Source organism: Scyliorhinus torazame, chromosome 3, assembly GCF_047496885.1.
Source record: "Scyliorhinus torazame isolate Kashiwa2021f chromosome 3, sScyTor2.1, whole genome shotgun sequence".
Lineage (NCBI taxonomy): Eukaryota > Metazoa > Chordata > Chondrichthyes > Carcharhiniformes > Scyliorhinidae > Scyliorhinus > Scyliorhinus torazame.
The window spans coordinates 297,531,085-297,557,897 of NC_092709.1; the positions used below are offsets into that span (position 1 = coordinate 297,531,085).

The 26,813-nt window shown below is 47.7% G+C and overlaps 1 protein-coding gene across 3 annotated transcripts in view; it reads left to right on the forward strand.

Moving 5' to 3' along the window:
* The first annotated feature begins 7,937 nt into the window (after positions 1 to 7,937).
* Positions 7,938 to 26,813, forward strand: part of dym (dymeclin) — a 782,339-nt gene continuing 763,463 nt past the window's right edge. For 2 of the 3 annotated variants that reach the window (XM_072497436.1, XM_072497434.1), the window contains exon 1: positions 7,938 to 8,059. The gene's annotated coding sequence lies outside the window, so the exon portion shown is untranslated. Of the gene's footprint in view, positions 8,060 to 24,321; positions 24,341 to 26,813 lie in introns of those variants that run through there. The other variant, XM_072497435.1, reaches the window with a different exon arrangement.

Here is a 26,813-nt window from a genome sequence, read left to right on the forward strand (position 1 = left end):
GAGATGGGGAGGTAGTTTATCAAGGTCTCGGAACATGAGTAAGACTATGAATACTGATAGGAGTAGAAGCCCACACGCACATGAAATTTTGGTGGCTTCCAATAGATTAGATGAAAAAGTTATCAAAGATGCCAAACAGCAAGAACTGCATAGTTGGAGTGAATTTGGGGTATACACGGAAGTACCGGATAGGGGACAAAGAGTTCTATCCCACAGATGGATTTGCACAGAAAAGGTTCTTCTGGATGGAACCTATAAGGCAAAGGCCAGGCTTGTGGCAAGCGGATTGAAGAAAACGTAGAAGATCAGGATTTAAGGGTAGATTCACTTATGGCAGGAAAGGTTATTTTAAAAATATTCTTGGCATGGGAATGCAAATCTATAGATATAAAAGCTGCCTTTTTGCAATGATGCATCTAGAGTCTGGTATTGTTCGGTAAGGTCAGTTTTGTTCAAGTTAGGCTGTTGCCAGTTGAAAGCAGATCTGTCAATGTTTTACTGGCACTATAAAGGAAAGCTTTCTGGCATCTTTATGATGCATGTCGATGATTTTTTTGTGGGGCGGGACTAGTGATTTCGAAGCTATTGTAATCTCTGGTTTGAGGAAAGAATTCAGCGTTGGAAGTCAGGCTTCTGGTGCATTTAAATATAGTGGACTGGAAATCGGACAGACTAAGTTAGGGGCAACTTTACGTCAGCAATCTTATTTGGAAAGCATCAGTCCAATAACAATTAGTCATGGCCGGGTTTCACAAAAAGACGCAATGGTTTCAAAGATGGAAAAAGAGCAACTGCAAAGTTTAATTGGGCAACTGAATTGGTTAGGTAGATAGACTAGACTGGACGGGAGATTTGATGTCTTAGAGTTGAGTACAAAAATGAATGATCCCAAAGTGGAAGACATAATAAGAGCAAATAAAGCGTTGGTCAAAATAAAAATGCAGGAGTGTGTTTTGAGGTTCCTGGTTTTAGGTGACCTTAGGCACTTGAAACGTATAGTTTATAGTGATGCGTCCTATGCAAATTTATATGATGGGGTTTCAAGCGCAGGAGATTTTATAATTTTCCTTTTGGGGAACAATGGTAAACGTTGCCCTCTTGTGTGGAAACAAAGAAAATAAGGAGAGTGGTCAAAAGCACTTTGGCTGCTGAGACGTTAAGCCTTGTAGAGGCGGTTGATATGACCTTTTATATATCTCAGATATTGACAGAAATTTTGGGATTGGGGGATTTGAGTAATATATCTATCGAATGTCACATTGACAATAAATCCCTGTGGGAAAATGTGCACTCTACAAAAAGTGTCAATGAAAAAAGGTTAAGGATAGACATCGCAAATTTGAAGCAGACGTTGGACAGAGGGGAAATAGCAAAAATTAAATGGGTCGACAGTAGCTATCAATTGTCAGACTGTTTTACAAAAAGAGGGGCTTGTTCACAGAAACTTTTGGATATTATTAATGAAGGGCACCTGTTTCTGTGACTGTTTTTTTTCTTCCAAAAATGAAAAGAAAAGAAGGGGGAAATTGCATGTGTTCTTTTAAGTTTCTTGTAATTTTGTTTTCACCTAATTATTTTTTTTTTCTCCAAGGAAGGGGAGACTGTTAGGTAATGGGTTAAGAGACATTCCAATTACTTGTCTCATTTATGTTTCAGTATCCAATAACTGACACTGATATGTATATGGGCTTCAGGTGGCCTTTGTGTCAGGTGATGTGATGATAGAGTTTTTTGCAGAGTCTGTTAAAGTGAAATAAAGGTGTTGGTGAAAAGGAGCAGAACCTTTGACTCTTTATACAACAGCAACTAAACGTCTAACACCCCTGGTCGCTCCATGGGCATCGTTGTAGTGGATCTTGGGGTCGGTCTGTGGTCTCCGGATAGACATCATCAGCCACGACCGCAGCGGTAGCCCCTGTCACCCAGGACCCAGCCACTCAGCCGGGGGGGGGGGGGGGGGGGGGTGCCTCGAAGAGGTCAAGAACCATCAAGTGTACCAGCAAGAACGTGTCGTGCATACTGCCCGGGTATCGCGCGCAGAAGTTGTCCGGGTATCACGCGCAGGCGTTCATGATGCGCAGCGCATGGTCACACATCAGCTGCACGTTCATCAAGTGGAACCCCTGTCGCTTTGTCACGGGCCTGTGCTAGTAGGGCGAAATGCATCCCGTTGGCCACTCCCTGGACCTGGGGCATCTCGGCAATGACAGTGAATCTCGCTGCCCGGGCATCCTGGTGGGCGCGATCCACACTGAATTTGATATATTGTGGCGACTGGGCATATAGGGCCTCCGTGGTGATGTGGATACGCCTGTGCACCGAGCTCTGAGAGAGTCCAGACAGGTCCCACTTGGCGCCTGAAAGGACCCCATTGCATAAAGGTTCAGGGCGACTGTCGACCACTGGGAGTGGGTGTCCCCCCCCCCCCCCCCCCCCCCCATTCCCTTGCAGTTCAAGGTGTGCCATGATCTGGCAGATATGTCGCACTATCTCCCGACTCAGCCAAAGTCTTAAATGGCATGCCTGATCCAGTAGTTCCTCGAATGACAGGCGCTGCCAGTACACATGACCGGGGTGGCTGGGGTGGGGCACCCATATGACTGGCGTCACTCTGCAGGACCAGGGGCCACAGTGGGCGATCAATGGGGTGTGCATCAAGATGGCTGTCTTGCAGGCCGCAACAGTGGAGGTCCGTGCCTGAACCCCACTACTTGGAGGTTCCCCTCCAAGTCACTCACCACCCTGACTTGGAAATATATTGCTGTTCCTTCACTGTCGCTGGGGCAACATCCTGGAACTCCCTCCCTAACAGCACAGTAGGTGTACCTATACTTCAAGGACTGCAGCGGTTCAAGAAGGCAACTGACCACCACCTTCTGAAGGGCAACTAGGGATGGGGAATAAATGCTGCCTAACCAGTGATGCCCACATCCTGTAAATGAAAAAGAAATATGGGGGAAATTAATATCGGCCATCACAACTATCCTGATTTTCTTCACACCTTTTCAGTATCTGACTACACAACTACTCCTCTGTCTCCTGCAGGCTGCTGGGAGGTCTATAGTACACTCCCAACATTGTGATTTTACCCTTCTTATTCCTGAGCTCCACCCATCATCCCTCACTACAAGATCCCTCCAACATGATTTCCCTCAACACAGCTCTGATCTGCTCCCTCATCAGCAATGGAACTCTCCCACCTTTTGTTTCCTCTTCTTTCCCGTCTGAAATAACGATATCCCAGAAAGTTCAACTGCTAGTCCTGTCCCTCCTTGAACCATGTCTCTGTAATTGCAATTGTATCATAGTTCCATGCCGTAATCCAGGCTCTCAGGTCATCTCTTTTACCTGTTATACTTCTTGCATTGAAGCAAATGCACTCCAGACCTACAGTCCAGCTGAGCCCTGCGGCTTCCCTCTGCCGGCTCTTACTCTGTGCTATGTTTATTTCAGACTCACTTTTTCCCCCAGTTTCTACACTTACTGGCCTGCTGTTCCGGTGGAACACAATTTGGCCATAAGACAATGTCTTTCAGGGTGGTTTTTTTTCCCTCACTTCTGCAGAAGAATCAGCAGTATCTTGTAGTTCGGTTTCTATTTAAGATTCCAATTCTTAATCTTGTTCAACTTTTTCAGGAGATGTGCTATCTCCGGGATTGGCAAGTTGAAGTCATTAGATAATTCCTCCATATTTTTTGGTGGATGAGAATGAACGTGCAGTTTGTGCACTGCTCAATACTTCAAACTTTCTAAAAGTAAAATGACAAACTGTTTTTTTGCCCAGCTTCGTCCTCTTGCTTTGTCTTTAATTCAATTTTCTGTGCTTTTGACAATGTTGCTTCATACTGACTGATCTTTCTTGATTTAAATAAATACATTTCCTGAAAGAGCAGGCTTTTTCTCCTCTCCTCAGTCCTGAGGTTCAAGTTGCCCCTTGAACGATCTTGCCTTGCTGCTGGCTCAGGCTGCCTTGCTATGGTATGGCCTTGCCCCAGGTTTCCCAGCCCTCCTCAGCCTTGGGTCGAAGCGAGTAGTCATGGTGGTGGAAATGTTATGGGATGAGAAGCTGAGTTCAGAGTGTCAAGGTTGTGAATGGCCTGGTTCAGCCTCAGAAAGGAGTGAGGGGTAATGGTGGTGGGAAAGATGCTGTTGGCAGTTAGGTAAAAGGTGTTTGTGGTGGAGTCTGAAAACAATGGCTTTGGACTTTGATGCACGATCAATGACGACTAAAGCGAGGTTATAGTCCAACTGAAGGCTTTAATAAGCTAGATGTTTCCCCCAGCAGCTCAGGTACAGAATGAAGGCTGCTGGGGTGGCACGGGCTCTTATACCCCGCCTAGCAGGGCAGAGCTACCATACAGCTTGACCAATAGGAAGCATACAATTTCTACCAATGGTGTTCCAGCATTACCAGGTACCGTAGTACCTCTACAACCACAGACTTGAGTGTTCACGTAATCAATAACTCAACACACCAATTAGTAAGATTCAAATCAATACACATTTATTATACACAGTAAATCGCATCTCATGCATAAACTCTACTTTCTAGGCTATTTCTATCACTAACAGGCCTATACTTAGCTTCAGACTGGCCCACCAGGTCAGGGGAACAAATGGCCTTTCGTTCAGGTCCTGAATCTGCAGGATTCAAAAGCTGGTATGGACTGGTAGCTAGGAGCACCTATCTCGTAGCGAGCGTTGACTGGAGACTTACTTGCTTGGAGGCAGCTGGACAGTTCACTCTCAGGGGTTGCTTCGCATTGCTGAGTGACCCTGTCAAGAAGGACGATTTGAACTTGGGGGCTTTACTTTAGTCCCCAGGGGCTTCCCTCCCTTCGGGACGGACCCCGTACCTGGTTCCAAGTGATTGGACTGCTTTCTGATCACTTGGATCGATTTCTCCAATGCTGGAGCGGTTCCCTGATCGCTAGGCGGTCCCTAAATATTTGTTGGCCTTCCTTTGTCTTGGCTCCTGCTGGCGCCAAGGAGTCTGGCTTGGCTTTGTTTACCTTAACTGTTGCCATTGTGCCTGGGAATCGCACATTACTATGTAGATGGCTGCTACATTACTATGTAGATGGCTGCTGGTTTCAGTGCTGTCTGGTTGTTTTGCAGGTTCTAATATACATGATTTCTGTATTTGCTAGTCTTTGCCTGTGTTGGCTGAATTTCCCTTCAGCCTTGGCGGTTCTCCATTTTCAGTCAGGAAGTGGCCAACTCAGGTGGCTACAAGTCCATGCTGAGACGTTCAAAGGGACGGGAAGCCTTTATCAGGTGCGCATTCTCTGGCCGGTAGAAGTGCGGTTTGCACTCCGCGCAGATTTGACAGTCCCTGGTGGCTGTCCTGACCTCCTCGATGGAGTAGGGCAGGTTGCGGGTCTTGATAAAGTCGAAAGAGCGAGTGACCCCCGGGTGGCAGAGGTCCTCGTGGAGGGCTCGGAGGCGGTCCACTTGTGCGGTGGCGCCACGGGACAGGGCGTCAGGAGGCTCGTTTAGCTTCCCGGGACGATACAAGATCTCGTAGTTGTCGGTGGAGAGTTAAATCCTCCACTGCAAAATCTTATCTTGATAAAAATCAAATTTTTATCTTGCCCCGCTGTGCATTATCGAACATGAAGGCAACCGACCGTTGGTCAGTGAGGAGAGTGAATCTCCTGCTGCCAGGTAATGCCTCCAATGTCGCACAGCTTCTACTATGGCCTGGGCCTCCTTTTCGACTGAGGAGTAGCGGATTTCGGAAGCATGGAGGGTACGTGAGAAGAAAGCCACGGGCCTGCCAGTTTGGTTGAGGGTGGCCGCCAGAGCTACGTCAGACGCTTCGCTCTCGACCTGGATGGGGAGGGACTCGTCGATGGCGTGCATCGTGGCCTTTGCAATGTCCGTTTTGATGCGGCTGAAGGCCTGGCGGGCCTCTATCGACAGGGGAAAGGCTGTGGATTGGATCAGGGGACGGGCCTTGTCCGCATAGTTGGGGACCCACTGGGCGTAGTAACTGAAAAACCCTAGGCAGCGCTTCAGGGCCTTGGAGCAGTGAGGGAGGGGGAACTCCATGATAAATACAGTCGTTGTAGCAGTTGAGAGTGTTCGAGGTCGGGACTGATCCAGAGTCACCGAGGCTAATCGCAGCAGTTGAGTGTTCTCTTCGGGCAGTGTGTGGTCAGCCAAGCTGGGGTTCTGGGGGTCCATCCAAGATGGCAGCTCCCATTGGTCGCACATGGCTGGGGGTGCACAAAATGGCAGCGCCCATCCATCTAATGTGGCATCCACGGGACAACATGGCAGCGCCCGGGGGCCGCGCGTGGCCCGGGGGCCGCGCGTGGCCCTGGAGTAGGAAGATGGCGGCGCCCGCTGGCCGCACGGGGTCCGTGGAGAGGTTTGTGGTGGCAGTCCGCATTCGCCGCCGGACACTGCAGCAACCGCACGGGCCTGGCGTACCACCACAAAATGGCCCTTTTTACCGCATCCCTTGCAGGTGGATGCGCAGGCCGGGCAGCCCTGGCGGGCGTGCTTGGCCTGCCCGCAAAAGTAGCAGCGGGGCCCCCCGGGGTTGCCAGTCCACCTTGCAGCGCAAGCTTGTGGGGGGATGGGGGATGTCTTGGGGTCGGCTGCGGAGGTGTTCCACACTGCCCAGGGAGCTGCTGCGCGGTCAGGAACGTAAGCATGGGCATTTCTGGAGGCCACATCCAGGGAGCCTGCGAGGGCCTGTGCCTCCTTGAGACCTAGAGTGTATTTTTCCAGCAATCGCTGGCGGATTTGAGAGGACAGCATACCTGCCACGAAAGCAACCTGGACCAAGAGTTCAGTATGTTCACTCGCTGAAACTTGCGGGCAGCTGCAGTTTCTTCCTAACACCAGGGGTGCACGGTAGAATTCTTCCAGTGATTCCCCAGGGATTTGTCGCCTCGTCGCTAGCAGATGTCGGGCGTAGACCTGGTTTATCGGCCGAATATAATGTCCTTTTAGCAGCTCTATTGTCGCATCAAAGTCTTCCGCTTCCTCAATGATGGTGTAAATCTCCGGGCTCACCCTCAAGTGCAGGACTTGCATTTTCTGTTCTCCCGAGGGTGTGTTTTTGGCCGTCCCGAGATATCCTTTAAAACACGCCAGCCAGTGCTTGAAGATTGCCGCTGAGTTTGCCACGTGGGGGCGGAGTTGCAGACACTCCGGCTTGATTCGGAGCTCCATCCTTTAAAATCTAGCTTATTAAATTGATGCACGATCAATGACCACTAAAGCGTGGTTGTAGTCCAACTGAAGGCTTTAATAAGCAAGCTGTTTCCCCCAGCAGCTCAGGTACAGGATGAAGGCTGCTGGGGCAGCACGGGCTCTTATACCCCACCTAGCAGAGCGGAGCTACCATGCAGCTTGACCAATAGGAAGCATACAATTTCTACCAATGGTGTTCCAGCATTACCAGGTACCATAATACCTCTACTACCACAGACTTCTCAATATTTGAGGTACCCTCAATAATGATGCTTAGAGATTAAACGGTAAAGAAGGCTTTATTAGACTAATAACTATGCTACAGCTATGGATGAGAGCTGACTGCTATACAGACCATGAGGCAGCCCTTTATGTATGGCTCCCAGATGGGCGGAGCCAGAGGCGGAGTCCCCAGGGTTCCAAGCCCGGTCTTATAGGGGACATCACCTTACATGGTGATAAGGCAGTAACTGTTCATCACAATATTTAAGAGTAAATTTCTGCTCATCCAGCCGGTCTGACAGCATCTGTGGAGGGAGGACGGAGCTGACCTTCCAAGTCTGGATGATTCTTTGTCAGAGCAGTCAGACCTGCTGTGATTGTGCAGCACTTTCCAGAGAGAAGTCAATGAAACGAAAACTACAACTTCCAGCATGCACCGCAACCCGCCCCCATTGGGAAGCATGCGTATGACCTGCGACCCTGAGCCGGTGACGCTAGTCTTGCGACGTGGATGAGGAGAGTGGGCGGGGCAGGCGGTCGTGGGGCGCGAGCTGTTGCAGTGTTGGTGCCGGGATCAGTTGGGCTCGTGCAGACAGGCGGCGGAACCGAAGAGGAAAGCGGGCAGCAAGTGAGTAAAATCACGGGCGGCGGGGTGCGCGCGCCTTTCACACTGAGTCCAGGCTGGTCTCCAGCGCGGTCTCTCTCACTCTGAGGCTGTTAAACTGTGTCAACAAGGGCCTCTCAATACAGACCTCAGCAGAGATCGGAGGATTTGTGCCATCTCAGTCTTTGAAATGTTGACAGGTGTGGATTATAGCTGCATTGCGGGCAAGTTATTTAAACAACAACAACAACTTGGATTTCTGTAGTACCTTTAACCTGGACATGCGTCATGAAGAATGTGCAGGAGCATCTTTTCCAAATGAAGGGTTGATCCATGTCATTTTGGAAATCTGGAGAATAAACCATAACTTCAGAGCTATTGGAAATTTACGACCAGGTAGTCAACCCGTCTCCTCAGTTAGAAATTATACATGTGTTGGGAAAGGTTGAACGGGTTGGGCGTTTACCCATTGAACATAATTTAACCATTTGCGTTCAGAAGAATGACGGGTGGTCTTATTGAAACTATAAGGTATTAGATTTTTGTGGACACGGGAGTCGAGGGTTATGTTCAAAGCTTTGACAAAGGGTCATCTGGACTCAACGTTAGCTCTTTTCTCTCCCTACAGCATTTTCTCTTAAATTATATGTAGCTCTTCAAATGTCTTTTTTCACTTGCACTGAGTGCATTATTAAAAAAATTATTATTCAAATGAAAAGCCTCCAGCATGAATTATTTGAATCTGTTGTCCAACTGCTCCTCCCTTGAAGTTTTCAATCATGAAAGATCCATAGAATCCCGACAGTGCAGAAGGAGGCCATTCGGTCTGCACCGATCATCTGAAAGAGTATTCCACCCAAGGCCACTGCTCCACCCTATCCCAATAACCCCTCACCCTAACCTACAGAACTTTGGACTACAGTGGGCAACTTAACATGGCCATTCCACCTAACCTGCACATCTCTGGACGGTGGGAGGAAACCCATGAAGACACTGGGAGAATTAGGAAATTCCACATAATAGGCACCCAAGGCTGGTGAATTGAACCCCATCCCTGATGCAGTGGGGCAGCAGTGCTAACCATTGTGCCACAGTGCTATCCTTAAGTTGTAGATCAGTAGAATTACTTTTTAGGTCTCTGGCTGATTTTGCATCTCTTGGAAAAACGGTATATGAATTTCTGCTTCGGAACAGGTTCGAGAATTGTGAGGTTTAGTACAGTCAGGATTTTCCTGGTTTAACTCTTCAGAGTGTTGGAAAGGGGGAAACCTTCGTTCAGAATTCTGCTGATGATCCAAGTTTATCCAATGAGTGGATATGGTGGACAGGTCAGGAAGATTCCAGTTTCACCCCTTGTTTTCTGCTGAATCTGTTCACAGCGAGGTAGGGCTGCCTGAACCAGGGGCTGGTTTAGCACAGTGCTAAATCGCTGGCTTTGAAAGCAGACCAAGGCAGGCCAGCAGCACGGTTCAATTCCTGTACCAGCCTCCCCGAACAGGCTTCGAATGTGGCGACCAGGGGCTTTTCACAGTAACTTTATTTGAAGCCTACTTGTGACAATAAGCGAATTTCATTTCATTTTTTTTCAATTGGACCAAAAAAATCAAGCTTTGGTTTAGTTAGGGAAAAGAACCCGCTTGATTTTTTGTCTCTTATAACTGTAAAGTAAAGCCTGCAACCAGAATGCATGTCTGTACGACGTGCAATGACAGGGTTGCATTGTACAATGTTTTCTATGATTAATTTACGTGTGATATTCAAAGAGAGGACTTACAGATGAATAATGGCTGTTAGGTTCATCTGTTTATTGTTTTGCAGAATATGGGTGTCATTAGCTAGGCCAGTATTTGTTGCACATCGTTGATTGCTCTTGAGAAGGTGGTGGTGAGCTGCCGTCTTGAACCACTGCAGTCCACGTGGTGTAGGTACACCCAAAGTGTTGATGGGGAGTTCCAGGATTTTGACTCAGCAACAGTGATATAGTACCAAGTCAGGATGGTGTGTAGCTTACAGGAGAACTGGCAGGTGGTGGTGTTCCCCATGCATATGCTCCTTTGTCCTTCCAGATGATAGAGGTTGTGGGTTTGGAAGGTGCTGTTGAAGAAGCACGGTAGCAATTAGGGGATGGTTTAGCACAGTGGGCAAATAGCTGGCTTGCAATGTAGAACAATGCCAGCGGCGCGGGTTCAATTCCCGTACCAGCCACCCCGAACAGGCGCCGGAATGTGGCGACTAGGGGCTTTTCACAGTTACTTCATTGAAGGCTATTTGTGACGATAAGTGATTATTATTATAGCACAGTGGGTCGCACCATTGCTTCCCAGCCCCGAGGGTCCCAGGTTCAATTCCCAGCTTGGGTCATTGTCTGTGTGGAGTCTGCACGTTCTCCCCGTGTCTGAAATGAAATGAAATGAAAATCGCTTATTGTCACAAGTAGGCTTCAAATGAAGTTACTGTGAAAAGCCCCTAGTCGCCACATTCCGGCGCCTGTTCGGGGAGGCTGGTAGGGGTCTGGGTGCGTTTCCTCCGGGTACTCCGATTTCCTCCGACCAGTTCTGAAAGATGTGCTGTTAGGTAATTTGGACATTCTGAATTCTCCCTCTGTGTACCCGAACAGGTGCCGGAATGTGCCAACTAGGAGCTTTTCACAGTAACGTCATTGCAGTGTTAATGTAAGCCTACTTGTGACATAGATTATTATTATTAGAACCTTGGTGCACTGTATCGTGCAGATGATGCCCTCTGCTACCACTGTGCATTGGTGTTGGAGGGAGTGAATGTTTAAGGTGGTGGATGGAGTGCCAATCAAGTGGGCTGCTTTGTCCTGGATGGTGTAAAGTTCTTGAGTGCTATTGGAGCTGCACTCATCCAGGTAAATGGAAAGTATTCCATCACACACCTGACAGATGCCTTGTAAATGGTGGACAGGCTATGAAGAGTCAGGGGGCGAGTTACTTGCTGCAAAATCTCAAGCTCTGACTTGCCTGCATTTTTATGTGGCAGGTCCCATTCAGTTTATAGTCAATAGTAACCCCTGGGGTTAAACCCAGATGCTGAGAGTGGATGATTCAGTGATGGTAATGGTATTGAATGTCATGGGGGGATGGTTAGATTCACTCTTGCAGGAGCTGGTCATTGCTTGGCACTTGTGTGGCACGAATGTTACTTGCTGCTTAGCCCAAGTTTTAAGTGTTGTCCAGGTCATGCTGCAGATGGCCATGGACTGTTTCAATATCTGGGGAACTGTGAATGGTGCTGAACATTGTGCAATCATCTGCGAACAGCCCCACATCAGACCTTATGATGGAAGAGAGGTAATTGATGAAGCAGTGGAAGATGGTTAGGCCTAGGACTCTACCCTGAGGAACACCTGCAACGATGTCCCGGACCTGGAATGATTGACCACCAACAACCACAACCATCTTACTATGCGCTAGGAATCACCCCAACCAGTGGACAGGTTTCCCTCTGATTCCCATGGACTCCAATTTTGCTAGGGCTTCTTTCAATGTTTTTTATTAGATTTTTCAAATTTTAACAAACAGACAAAAAATAACACTAGAAAGGAAGAAATAAACAATGCAAAACAGGTCTAGAGCTTTAAAAAGGAGACAAATGGTTGCCATTTACGGTAGAATCTTTCAACAGAACCCGATAGTAAATTTAATTTTCTCCACATGCAAAAAGGACATTAAATCCCCGCCGTACCTCCCCCTGTCACTGGTGCCTGTCCCCCGGGCACAGGCGGTTAAAATGAACGTGTTGCTGCGATTTCTGTTTATTTTTCAATGCCTGCCGATTTTCCTGCCATAGGCTTTTTTCAGAGAGATTGAGGGAAGGATTATGTCGTTCATGTGGGGAGGGAAGGTGGCCAGAGTTAGAAAGGTGCTACTACAGAGGGGAAGGCAGGCAGGGGGTTTGGGTCTTCCGAACCTGATGTATTACTACTGGGCGGCGAATGTGGAGAAGGTGCGGAGCTGGGTCAGAGGGGTTGATTCCCAGTGGGTCAGAATGGAGGAGAGTTTGTGCAGGGGGTCGGGATTGAAAGCACTAGCAACAGCGCCGCTCCCGATAGCCCTGGGGAAATACTCAGGGAGTCCGGTAATAATAGCTTCATTGAGAATTTGGGAGGCAGTTTCGCCAATACTTCGGGTTGGGGGCAGGGTCAAGGGAAATGCCAATTCGGGGGAACCACAGATTTGAGCCAGGGAGGTGGGATGGAAATTTTCGGAAATGGGAGGAGAAGGGGGTTAAGGCACTAAAAGATTTGTTTCTTAGGGGTCGGTTTGCAGGACTGAAGGAGCTGAAAGCGAAGTATGGGCTGGAGCAGGGGGTAATGTTTAGATACATACATGCAGGTTCGAGATTTTGCCAGAAAGGAGATATAGGGCTTCCCGGTGGAACCGGCCTCCACATTGCTGGAGGAGATGCTGACGACAGGGGGACTGGAGAAGGGGGTAGTGTGTCAGCGGTTTACAGGGCTATTTTGGAAGAGGAGAAGGCACCACTGGAAGGGATCAAAGCAAAGTGGGAGGAAGAGTTGGGAGAGGATATGGAGGAGGGGTTCTGGTGTGAGGTGCTCCACCTCGTGTGCGAGGTTGGATCTGATACAGCTGAAGGTGGTATACAGAGCACTCCTCACGAGGGCGAGGATGAGCCGATTCTTTGAAGGAGTAGAAGATGTGTGTGAACGTTGCGGGGGGTGACCCGCTAATCACGTTCATATGTTTTGGTCCTGTCCAAAGCTAGAAGGTTACTGGAAGGAGGTTTTTCGGGTAATTTCTAAAGTGGTGCACGTGAAACTGGACCCGGGCCCCCGGGAGGCCATATTCGGGGTGTCGGACTGTTGTAGCCTTCGCCTCTTTGATCGCCCGAAGGCGAATCCTGATGGGTTAGAGAGCAACCTCTCTGCCCTGGCGTGGCGGGGGGACCTGTTGGAATTCTTGATTCTTGACAAGGTTAAGTTTGAACTGAGGGGAAGGATGGAGGTGTTCTACAATTCATGGGCATTATTCATTATGCACTTTCAAGAACTGGACAACATCGAACATTAGTTGGAGGGAGGGGCGGGGGGGGGCGGGGGAGGGGGGCGGGGAGGGGGCGGTGTTAATGGTGACTATGGGTGATTCCTGATTCCTTTTTGTCTTTGTTTATGTGAACATGTGGGCTAATGTTTGGGGTTTGGCGGGAGGATGGGATCGTTGTTATTGATATGGGGATTGACATATTTGTTACTGATTATTGTTTATTGTTGGTGGGTGTAAATTTGGGAGAAAATGTGAAAAAGGAGGAGAATGAAAACATATATATTTTTTTTAAATCCCCGCTGTACCGGCCTCCCCGAACAGGAAATGTGGTGTCTAGGGGCTTTTCACAGTAACTTAATTGAAGCCTACTTGTGACAAGCTGTCATTATTATTACCAGCCAGAAGAACTAGGCTGGGCGGGAGACGTATCCGCCTCTGGGCTATTAATGAAGCAAAGGCGATAACGGCCGCCTCTACTCCGGAAGAACTGCTGGAGAATCCGAAACCCCAAATATGGCCACAAGCGTGCGTGACTGTAATTCTCATTGGGGTACATTAGACATTGTGTCAAAAACAGAAATCCAGATACTGGTGAGTTTGGGGGCCATGCTGGGCCATGCGAACAGCAGTCACACCTGTTCTCAACATTCGGGAAAAAAACGCTCATCCTTGCCATGGTCAAGTGTAACCTATGTCGCACTTTGAACTGAATTAGAATCAACTGGGCATACGAGGACATGGAGCTGACCCTGTTTAGGGCATCTCTCCAAACCTCGCTTGTGAGTGTAGGGCCCTGTTCACTCTCCCATTTCACCCTTGCCCCGTTCAGCGGGGAGGGATCAGATGAGAGAATGTGGCGCTATAGGACTGAAATAGACCCCCCTGCTGGGCTGAGCCGAGGATAGAATCCTCTCCAGTAAGATAGAAGGTAGAGTAGAGGAAAGGAAGGGAAGGCCGTACAGGTGAAATCGCGAACGTGAAAGTAGTGAAAAAGACTAGAGTTGGGTATCTGAAATTTGTCCACTAATTCTCTAAGGCTGGCAAACCTCCCCTCCATGAACAGGTTATCAAAGTGCTCGAGTCCCTTCAAATTCCACAAGTTAAAGGTTAGGTCCAACCCTGAAGGTAAGAAAGGATGGCTGTTACAGATAGGGGTCAGTTAGGATAAGGGCAGAAATTTAAAGTGTCGGAATTACTTTCCGATTCTAAGAGAGGAGGCCACCACCGGGTTTGAGGAAAATCTAGTGGGAGAAAAGGGCAATGGCTGGGAGGGTGGATATAGTGCAAGAGCGAGTCTCCCTTTAGCCCCAGATTGAACCGGTATTACTTATCCACATTAAGATATTTTAGACATTGGCGGCCCAGTAATGAAACAATATGTTTGGGAGGACCAAGCTCATATCTGTCTTTCCCTCTGCAGTAGAACACTGCAAATTCTGGGACTCTTACCTGCTCCGATAAAAGTGAAGGCCAATTTGTTAACCTTGATAAAAAAGGATTTGGGCAAGAAAATGGGGAGGCATTGAAAGAAAAAGAAACATCTAGGGAGTATATTCATTTTAATTTTTGAATCCCCAGCCAAAAGTAGAGGGAGATTATTCCATCTCTGTAGGCCGTTATAACATTACTAGCATAAAGACACTTTACCTCAATGCTCGTAGCGTTGGAAACAGGATAAATGAGTTGACGACACAGATCATCGCAAGTTAGTAAGATTTTGTGGCCATTACAGAGACATGGTTGCAGGATGGCCACGACTGGGAGTTAAATATCCAGGGGTATCAGACTATTCGGAAGGACAGACTGGAAGGTAAGGGAGATGGTGTAGCACTGAGATTTAAGGATGACATCGGGGCAGTAGTGAGAGATGATTAGGTTCTATGGAGAAAAAGGTTGAATCCATTTCGGTGGAAATTAGAAACAGTAAGGAGAAAAGGTCACTGATAGGCGAAGTCTACAGGCCACCAAATAATAACATAGAATATAGAACATTACAGCGCAGTACAGGCCCTTCGGCCCTCAATGTTGCGCCGACCTGTGAAACCACTCTAAAGCCCATCTACACTATTCCCTTATCGTCCATATGTCTATTCAATGACCATTTGAATGCCCTTAGTGTTGGCGAGTCCACTACTGTTGCAGGCAGGGCATTCCACACCCTTGCTACGCTGAGTAAAGAACCTACCTCTGACATCTGTCCTATATCTATCTCCCCTCAATTTAAAGCTATGTCCCCTCGTGCTAGACATCATTATCCGAGAAAAAAGGCTCTCACTGTCCACCCTATCCAATCCTCTGATCATCTTGTATGCCTCAATTAAGTCACCTCTTAACCTTCTCTCTAACGAAAACAGCCTCAAGTCCCTCAGCCTTTTCTCATAAGATCTTCCCTCCATACCAGGCAACATTCTGGTAAATCTCCTCTGCACCCTTTCCAATGCTTCCACATCCTATAATGCGGCGACCAGAATTGCACGCAATACTCCAAATGCGGCCGCACCAGAGTTTTGTACAGCTGCAACATGACCTCATGGCTCCGAAACTCAATTCCTCCACCAATAAAAGCTAACTTACCGTACGCCTTCTTAACAACCCTCTCAACCTGGGTGGCAACTTTCAGGGATCTATGTATATGGACACCGAGATCTCTCTGCTCATCCACACTGCCAAGAATCTTACCATTAGCCCAGTACTCTGCCTTCCTGTTATTCCTTCCAAAATGAATCACCTCACACTTTTCAGCATTAAACTCCATTTGCCACCCCTCAGCCCAGCGCTGCAGCTTATCTATGTCCCTCTGTAACTTGTAACATCCTTCCGCACTGTCCACAACTCCACCGACTTTAGTATCATCTGCAAATTTACTCACCCATCATTCTACGCCCTCCTCCAGGTCATTTATAAAAATGACAAACAGCAGTGGTCCCAAAACAGATCCTTGTGGTACACCACTCGTAACTGGACTCCAGTCTGAACATTTCCCATCAACCACCACCCTTTGTCTTCTTCCAGCTAGCCAATTCCTGATCCAAATTGCTAAATCACCCTGAATCCCATGCCTCCGTATTTTCTGCAGTAGCCTACCGTGGGGAACCTTATCAAATGCTTTACTGAAATCCATATACACCACATCAACTGCTTTACCCTCATCCACCTGTTTGGTCACCTTCTCAAAGAACTCAATAAGGTTTGTGAGGCACGACCTACCCTTCACAAAACCGTGTTGACTATCTCTAATCAAATTATTCCTTTCCAGATGATTATACATCCTATCTCTTATAAACCTTTCCAAGATTTTGCCCACAACAGAAGTAAGGCTCACTGGTCTATAGTTACCTGTGTTGTCTCTACTCCCCTTCTTGAACAAGGGGACAACATTTGCTATCCTCCAGTCTTCTGGCACTGTTCCTGTAGACAAAGATGACTTAAAGATCAAAGCCAAAGGCTCAGCAATCTCTTCCCTAGCTTCCCAGAGAATCCTAGGATAAATCCCATCCGGCCCAGGGGACTTATCTATTTTCACACTTTCCAGAATTGCTAACACCTCCTCCTTATGAACCTCAAGCCCTTCTAGTGTAGTCGCCTGAATCTCCGTGTTCTCCTCGACAACATTGTCTTTTTCCTGTGTGAATACTGACGAAAAATATTCATTTAGCACCTCTCCTAGCTCCTCGGACTCCAAGCACAACTTCCCACTACTGTCCTTGACTGACCGTACTCTTACCCTAGTCATTCTTTTATTCCTGACATATCTATAGAAAGCTTTAGGGTTATCCTTGATTCTACCTGCCAAAGACTTCTCATGTCCCCTCCTGGCTCTTCTTAGCTCTCTCTTTAGGTCCTTCCTAGCTAACTTGTAACTCTCGAGCGCCTTAACTGAACCTTCAAGTCTCATCTTGAAATTCTCACATCACAGTGGGATGGGCAATAAACAAAGAAATAACTGATGCGTGTAAAAATGGTACGCCAATTATCATGGGGGATTTTAATCTACATGTCGATTCACAAACCAGGTCGGTTAGGGCAGTCTTGAGGAGGACTTCATAGAATGTATCCGCGATAGTGTCCTCGAACAGTATGTAATGGAATCTACAAGGGAGCAAGATACCCTAGATCTGGTCCTGTGTTATGAGACAGGAATAATTAATGATCTCATTGTTGGGAATCATCTTGGAGTGAGCGATCATAGTATGGTTGAATTTAAAATACAGGCAGGTCTTTGATTCAGGATTGGATTTGAAGACAAGGGGGCTGGTGGACTTGATAAATAAGCAGGTAGCTTTTGAAGTGGGAAACAAAGTGGCAGACTCCAGGGGGAGGCTCATTATGGTGAGTGAGAAATTGGAGGGGATGCTAGTGATGTTGGTGAATGGTTATGCCCCGAACTGAGATGATATAGAGTTTATGAGACGGGTGTCGGGGAAGATCCTGGACCTGGACTTGCACCGGTTGATAATGGGGGGGGGGGGGGGGATTTTAACACCGTTCTTGAGCCAAAATTGGATCGGCCGAGCCCGAGGTCGGGGAGAGTATCGGCAGTGGCGAGTGAATTGAGAGGGTTTATGGAGCATATGGAGGGGACTGGACCCTTGGAGGTTGGGTAGGCTGAGGGTGAAGGAATTTTCATTTTTCTCACATGTACATAAGGTGTATTCTTGGATTGACTATTTTGTGTTGGACAGGACGTTGGTGGGGGTGGTCGGTTCGGAGTACTAGCCGATTGTGGTTTCGGACCTGCGCCGCATTGGGTGAATTTGCAGGTGAATGTGGGGGGTGGAGACAGCGCCCGCAGTGGAGGTTGGACGTGGGGCTGTTGGCTTTGTGAGCGGGTGAGGGCTGCTATTCAGGGATATGTGGAGCTGAATGACACGGGTGAGGCTTTTGCCGCCATGCCTTCGGAGGCTCTGAAGGCAGTGTTGAGGGGGGAGTTTATTTCATTTGTGGCACATAGAGACAAGATGGAGCTGGGGGATATGGCGGGGTTAGTGGAGGAGATTCTGCAGTTGGATAGGAGGTATTCGGAGGCTCTGGAGGCGGGTTTGTTGAGGGAGCGACAGAAATGTCAGATGGAGTTTGGACTGATATCCACGGGTATGGCGGTAGGGCAGTTGAAGAGGGCTAAGGGGGAAAAGGCGAGTAGGATATTGGCACATCAATTGAGGAAGCAGGAAAGCAGGAGGTGGCGAGGGAGATCGGAAAGGTGAAGGAAAAGGGGGGGGCGGGGAGGAGAGACACGCTGGGATCTGGTGAGGGTGAATGGGGTGTTCGGGGACTTTTATAAGAGATTGTATGAGTCGGAACCCCCGGCCGGGGTGGAGGGAATGATGCGTTTTTTGGATGGGTTGGATTTCCCTAGGGTAGAGGAGAACCTGGTGGTGGGATTGGGAGCCCCCATTGGGCTGGTGGAGGTGCTGGAGGGTATGTAGGCGAGGAAGGCCCTAGGCCTGGATTTGTTCCCGATGGAATTTTCTAAAACTATTTGGGGGGGACTTGGGGCCCCTGCTGATAAGGGCGTTCAGTGAGGCGAGGGAGCAGAGGGTGCTTCCCCCCTACATTATCACAGGCCTCAATCTCCTTAATTTTAAAGAGGGATAAGGATCCAGAGCAGCGTGGGTCCTACAGGACTATGTGCCGGGGGTGATAGGGGAGGACCAGACGGGGTTTGTCAAGGGGATGCATCTGTCGGCTAACATAAGGCAGTTGTTAAACAGAGCGAGTGCAGAAGAGATTCACTAGGTTGTTTCTGGAGTTGAGAGGATTAGCTTATGAGGAGAGACTAAGTAGACTGGGACTATACTCATTCAAATTTAGAAGAATGAGGGGGGATCTTATAGAGACATATAAAATTATGAAGGGAATAGATAGGATAGAAGCAGGGAGGTTGTTTCCCCTGGCGGGTGAAACTAGAACTAGGGGGCATAGCCTCAAAATAAGGGCGAGCAGATTTAGGACTGAGTTGAGGAGGAACTTCTTCACCCAAAGGGTTGTGAATCTGTGGAATACCCTGCCCAGTGAAGCAGTTGAGGCTACCTCTTTGAATGTTTTTAAGGCAAAGGTAGATAGATTTCTGAATAGTAAAGGAATAAACGGTTACAGTGAGCGGGCGGGTAAGTGGAGCTGAGTCAACAAAAACATCAGCCATGATCTTATTGAATGGCGGAGAAGGCCCGAGAAGTCAGGTGCCCTATTCCTGCTCCTAGGTCTTATTATTGATCAGGCTGGAATATTTCAATTTGTGGAGTAATACCCAATTGGCCACCCTGACCCCCAAGAAACGAAAACTTGTGTTGGAGAGGTGAAAGGAGAACATGCCTAACAAGTGGAGAGGGAAACAAGGTTAGCCTCTGGGTTGAGTATCTGGTGGGTCTCACAGGATACTAATTGGCATTAAAGTTGGTGTGCTGAAAGATGACTGGCCTGCTCCCCATATTTGTAAAAAATACCTCTGGAGCGCTGTGGCAAATGGACGACTTTATTGGTGGTCAGTAGCTCAAACTGGGTCTGCAACATTTGCCTGCTTGCATATAATTCTAGAGTGGGATCAAGTGAGTATTGGTGATCTACCTCTAAAATGGAGTCCACCAGCCTCTGCAGTTCTAATTTCTTCATCTTTAGCACATGTATGCTACAAGAAATAATTTCTCCCCTGAGAGTGGCCTGAAGAGTCTCCCACAGCGTGGAAGGGGAGATGGGAGTCGGACTTATTTAATTTAATACTGTTGTCAATAGAGGTGGATAAGCGCTTGCAAAACTTTTTATCGGCCAACAAAGTAGTACTCAATCTTCAGGGTGGACGTTGAGTGGGGCCACAGTCCAGCAACAGATTGACAAAGTGTGGGGGCGTGATTAGAGAATACACTTGCTGAGTATTCAGCCACCGCAACAATGGGAGGAGAGCCCTTTCCAGAATTAAAAAAATAATGCGAGTGTACATTTGGTGAACATGACACGAAAAGGAGAAATCTCTGTCATTCGGGTGTAAAAATCACCAGGGGTCTATCCCTCCCATCTGGAAGACAAAGTCCTGGCCATCTCTGATGGGACAAAAGATTTGGGTTTTGAGTGATCTAATTTTGCGTCCAGAACACAGTTCAGGTTGCCTCCTAAAAATAAGCTGGTGTGTGTCGAGTTGGGAAGGGAAGATAACAAAGAATTTATTAAGTTCGCATCATCCTAATTAGGGCCATTGCTTTGACCAGAACAACTGGGGTTCAATAAGGAGCTGCATACGATTATATATCGACTGTCAGGTCAGCCACGACTCTGTTGAATAAAATTACCGTGCCCCTGGCCCTACTATTAAAACTAGAATGAAAAACTTGCTCTACGCATCCTTTTTGCAGCCTGGCCTGATCTTTAATTCGTAGTGGGTTTCGTAAAAAAAACATTATCAGACTTTAGCCTCTTAAGATGTGCAAATACTCTCGATTGTTTTATGGGCCATTCAAGCCTCTCGTGTTCCAGGAAAGCAGTTAGATTGGAGGTCTCCCCCTCCCCACAACCCGGAGTCAGACATTGACAAGGAAGGATGTTAAACAAGGGTCGCAGAAGACAAAGCAAGAAGACCAACCTAAGATGGCCACCGAGGCAAATCAGGTGACTCGACAAAAAGAGATCAGCAAACTAAAACCCACCCCACTCCCCAACCTAAATACGCCTTCGCAATCAAGCATCATCACACCCAAAAGCAAATGGAACTGTGGCAAACAATAATTAACCTAAAACCTACAACTAACAAAAGGTAACTCAGCGCAAACTCTAAGCTCATTTTAAAAACTATTATGAGCTGCAGAAGACCCTTTAATATCACATCTGTTAACTAACGCGCCTTGTTAGCAGGGAGATTCCCAACTGGAGAGTAAAAACTTATTTAAATTAGAGCGCCACAAGGGTGACTGAAAATCATGCCAAATGGCAATAATGAGAAGAAAAAACAAAGACTATGATAAGGAGTGAACTGAAGAAGCAATCTGAAGAATTCCCTCATGTATAACTAAGGTCAACACATGCAACAGACATGATAAGTGCCCACGTAACGAACCGTATATTACATTAAACGGAGCCAAAATTGTGCTTCTGAGCAAAGGAACCTCGATCTTACAGCGAGTCCAAAAAATAGTATTTTTCACAATGTTACACAAAGGCAGGCTGGATAAATCAGGGCAAAGTTGACTCCACTCATATCCAGGGATGATTTCACATTGGCACTCTTTTCTTGCACTCGTGTCCTGATGTAAACTGATGGAGTGGCCTTCCCATGTAAAATCCCGATGCTTTCTTGTCCATCGAAGCACCAATTCCTTCTTAAAGCTATTGAGCGTAACAATTACATCATGAGGAGGATCTCCAGAGCGAGGCTTGGGTTGAAGCAAACCGTGGGCCTGGTCTAATTCTGGGAGGGTGGGGGATGGAAGTGTGTTCTCACCAACCATTTTGGGACATACTGAGTAGGGGAACGACCTTCGATCCCCTCCGATAACCCATCAACACAAACATTTTGCCTTCTGGATCTGTTGATCACAGCAGCAAGGTTGGAATCCAAGGAGGTGAATCTGTCACTATGGTGAAACAAATATCGCTTCCATGTCCTTGATTATGGCTCCTTATGCTTCGACGATCTGGCGGTGATCTCGAGAACTGAGTGAATAGGGGCCAAGGCCCCCTTGATTGATCTTTTAAGTTCTGAAGTCAAACATTGTCAAGTTCAACTGCCAGAATCTTGCTGAGCATTTTGGCCATTAGTGCAGTGGCTAGAGAAGAAGCTGCTGTTACCATCATGCCTTCAGTTTAACCGTGGGAGGCTTCAGAGTCTGAATCTGTAGAAACTGGGGCCGATTTCCTTTCCAGCTTTGTCTCTCTTGGGCATCACAGATGCATAAAGTTAAAGACCCGTGGTGCTGGGGAAAAGGGTAGATAGGCCAGGTTTTCAGTGGGAGCCACCTTGTGCATGTCTTCCCCTCCTATCGTGCCATTGGATGCTCTTGCTAGGGTTCCTGATGTCACACTTTGGTTGAATGCTGCCTTGATGTCAAGGGCAGTTACTCTCACCTCACCTCTTTTTTTATTTTTATTTTTTTATTTTTTATTTTTTTAATTATTTTTTTTAATTCTCCTTTTTCACATTTTCTCCCACATTTACATCCATCAACAATAAACAATAATCAGCAAGATATGTCAGTCCCCATAATAACAACGATCCCATTTACCCACCAACCCCCAAACCTCTACATAAACAAATGACAAAAAGGAATCGGGGATTACCCGTAGTCACCCTTAATCTTCCACAGCTCCCCCCCACCCCCCACCCCAGGTCTCCAGCTCCTCCCGTCCACTGCCTCTTGTAAAACTCCTCTTCCCAACCTCGGTTCCTTCCCCCCAACTTTCCACCCCGGCTAGACCACTCGGACCCTGTTCTGCCAGGCTCCGATGGCCGCAGCCCCTCCCCCCACCTCACTTCCGTTCACTGGCCGGCTTAAACCGGCCAGCGTGGAGGCCCCTGCCCGGGTCCCTTTCCCACTTGCCCGGCCCTAGGAAAGCCCAAAGATGCCCTTTTAGCATACAAACCCCGCATATCCACCTACACCCCAAAGAACTCTCATTTTGAGTGAAAGTCCCGTCCCTTCCCTTGCCCAAATATATACCACATTGGCTCCTTTATTCTCTACACCCGCAGTGATACAGAAAAGAAGAAAATACAGTCATGAGGTTACATCGGCACATGGCCATTCCTCAATTTGTCAGTTCTGCCACAGTCCTTCTGCTTTTGCAAACTCTTCTGCTGCTTCCGCCGTTCCAATATAAAAGTCCCTGAGCTTGTAAGTCACCCTCAGCTTCACTGGATATACAATGCCGCACCGCACCTTGCTAATGTACAGTGCCCTCTTCACCCGGTTGAAGGCAGCCCGCCTCCTTGCCAGCTCCACCGTAAAGTCCTGGTATACACATATACCAGCTCCAGCCCACTGCACCACTCGCTTCTGCTTGGCCCAGCTCAGGACCTTCTCCTTCACCCTGTACCTACGGAAGCACAGAGTCACTGCCCTTGGCGGCTCACTCGCCTTTGGTACAGGCCTCCATGACCGATGAGCCCGATCCAGTTCATATCGGGAGGGATCCTCCCCCTCCCCCAATAGTTTTGCCAGCATCGCGGCAAAATACTCAGTCGGCTTTGGTCCTTCAACTCCTTCGGGCAGCCCCACAATCCTCAAATTCTGTCGCCTGGATCTGTTTTCCCGGTCTTCCATTTTTCCTCGTAGATCCTTGTTAGTATCCATCACCTTCCGCATCTCTGTCCCCATCGAGGCAAGTTGATCGCCATGCTGCAATAATGTCTCCTCCACTTCCTTCAGCGCCTCCCCTTGCTCTCGCACCTCCGCCACTGCGCTCGCCACCTCCGTCCTCACCGGGGAAACCGCCTCCTCCACCAGCACACTCAAAACCTCCCTCATCTCCTTCCTCACCGTCTCCATGCATTTTTCAATCTGCGCCAACTGCTTTTCAAATTCCGCAGCCATCACCTTAGTTATTTCTGCAGCCGTAAGCAGTGCGGCCTTCCCTGGTGCTCCAGCCTCCATTTTTCCTGGTGACCCCGCGGTGACCTTTCCACTCCCCGACGGACCTCCAGCTGTTTTTTTTTCCGGCCGTTTTCTTGCTCACCCTCGACATTTTTCTTCGTTCTTTTTTTCCTCCTGTGTCTTCACTGTGCCTCCTCTGTGCCTTCTCCCTGCTTCTGGCGCCTCCGCGGACCCTGGGACCGGGCTTAAAGCCCCGAAAATGCCGTTCCCGAACGGGAGCCCTCCATTGTGCGGCCGCCTCCCGCCCGCTGTCACCGGAAGTCCACCTCTTTTTTTTCTATCATGTCTTTTCATGTTGCAACCATAATGGAGTTGATATCAAAACCATGCTAATTAATCAGTCTGTAACAGATTCTGTCTTGGGGTGTGGAAAATATTTTTTAAAATTCATTTATAGGATGTGGGCATCGCTGGTTAGGCCAGCATTTATTGCCATCCCTAGTTGCCCTTCAGAAGGTGGTGGTGAGCTGCCTACTTGAATCGCTGCAGTCCTTGAGGTGCAGGTACACTCACTGTGCTGTTAGGGAGGGAGTTCCGTGATTTTGTTCCAGTGACAGCGAAGGAACGATGATATATTTTCAAGTCAGGGTGGTGTGTGACTTGAAGGGGAACCTCCAGGTGGTGGGGTTCCCAAGTAATTGCGGCTCTTGTCCTTCTAGATGGTAGTGGTCGTCAGTTTGGAAGGTGCTGTCGAAGGAACCTTGGTGAGTTATTACAATGCATCTTGTAAATGGTGTACATGGCTGTTCGTTGGTAGTGGAGGATTTGAATGTTTGTGGAAGGGGGAGCAATCAAGTGGGTTGCTTTGTCCTGATGGTGTTGAGCTTCTTGAGCGTTGTTGGAGCTGCACTCATCCAGGCAAGTGGAGCGTATTCCATTACACTCCTGACTTGTACCTTGTGATGGTGAACAGGTTTTGGGGGAGTCAGGCAGTGAGTTACTCACCGTAGGATTCCTTTGACCTGCCCTGGTAGCCACAGTATTAATATGGCTAGTCCAGTTTAGTTTCTGATCAATGCTAACCCCCAGGATGTTGATTGTGTGGGATTCAGCGATGGTAATCCAGGTGGTGATCAGCTTTGGGATCCATAGATTCAAAGTCACCTGTTCCTCTCAAGCACTTAGTGCATTTTGCCTCTAATTATTGATTTATCCCAATATATTTTCTGGAAAAAAAATTCTTAATTGAATTTGCATTAGTATGAACCACTACTTCCTGTCTTCACTGACTCTCGGGAGCCTGTTTATAGATTCACCACACGTTAACTGAAATAATGTTTCCGGTGGTTAGGTCTGAATATATTCCTCGCCATTGCAGGTCATGTCCTCTTGTTATACTTTTCTGGGAAGATGAAACAAATTGCCATGATTTACTCTATCTTCGAAGAGCATTATGTGGCACTTTTCAAATGTGTTTTGGAAGTCAAAGTACACCGCATCAATTGCACTGTCCTCATCAACCCCTTTGTTACCTCATCAAAATACTCAATCCAGTTAGTTAAACATAATTTCCCTTTAAGAAATCCATGCTAGCCTTAATTAATCTACATGTCCAAGTGACTGTTAATTTTGTTCTGGATTATCTTTTTTTTCTCAGGTTGATGCGATATGCCTGGTATGTAGTTGAAGAGTGTTGGTGTGTTTGGTGCTGTTTGTATGCTAGTTTGCTTCTCATTTCCTGCCTACACCTCTGGCTAGTAGCAACAGAAGAAGCAGAACAAAATATGTTTAATTGACTGGGTGGCATAGTGGCTAGCACTGCTGCATCACAGCACCAGGGATCTGGGTTCAATTCCAGCCTTATGTGACTTCTGTGTGGAGTTTGCACATTCTCCCCGTGTCTGCATGGGTTTTGCCGGGTGCTCTTGTTTCCTCCCACAGTCCAAAGATGTGCGGGCTAGGCGAATTGGCCATTGTAGGTGGATTGCCCCACAGTATCCAAATGATGTGTGGGTTGTTTGGGGTTATGGGGACGGGTTGGGGTGTAGGCCTATGTAGGGTGTTCTTTCAGAGGATTGGCACAGACTCGATGGGCTGAAAGATCTCCTGCATTGTAGGGATTCTATGATTTTCTTGTCACTATAGAGTCTTTCCATTGGCAGGTCCTCTGCAGTATCTTCTCTTGGTGACACAGGGGAACTGGATCCCTCCAAGTCCCAGGCAAAAGCTTCTGCGGAACTCATGATGCCTTTTGGCCCCCAGGTATGCAGTGTACAGGCCCACCAATGTCTGGCATGTGGACATGATCCAAATTGTAGTTATAGACAAATAGCCAGACTGCCTTGTGGATACTTGGGCGAGATGAAGGCAAAGGGTGAAAACCCTGACAAACGATCTGGAGTGGACCGATGTCTCAATATGTTATCTTTCCGTCAACTGCAACCAAGCAAACATAGTGCTTTGCTTTCCTAAAAACGAGAGGGGGGGTCTCTGATATTTGAGCAGCTTAGGGCCTCCATAAATTTTGCCCATGCTTGCACTCTGGAAAAGCCGTTGCAGTTTTGTTACAGAACATTAACAGAGCATAGGAAACAGCAGTTACGAGTGATGAACCAACTCTGAACAGCCTTTGTGTCCCATTGACCAACTACTGCCCACATCAAGCTGGGAAGCCCAAAACCAGTAAGATGCTGAACTGGTACAGTCCACCTGCTTCAATGGGTACTTGGAGATTCAATCTCTGCTCAATAAATGGACCAAATCTGTCACACCAGGCAATCAAATTCAAATACTAGTTCTTTGGTTGCCAAGTTGTGTTATCAGGATGCTATGCCTGGCTGAGAGACTCCTGACAACTGGTCAACAATACCTGGAAGACAGCTGTGATTGACATGGAACTTGATGGGCTGAGCATTGATATGGGAGTATTGTCTCTTGGTTGGAAGCTGAGACTGGATCACTGGAAGAAAATCATGACATGTTCATCTGGCAGGGAAAGAGTTCAGAAGAAACGTGAGGAGGATAGAGGGAACATCCTGCTCTCAATGACAACATCTGCAACAAATGGTTCAGAGCCTATTTGAGTTGAGAGGTAGTTAGAGAAAACTGGGCTAATTAACATCATGAGTATTTATACTCCAACACTGCTCCACGACAGAGACAAAAGACCAGTTTTTGACCAGCGAAGTTTGATACTGCTTTGAGCAGAATCCCTAAAAGAGAATATCTTTTTCTACT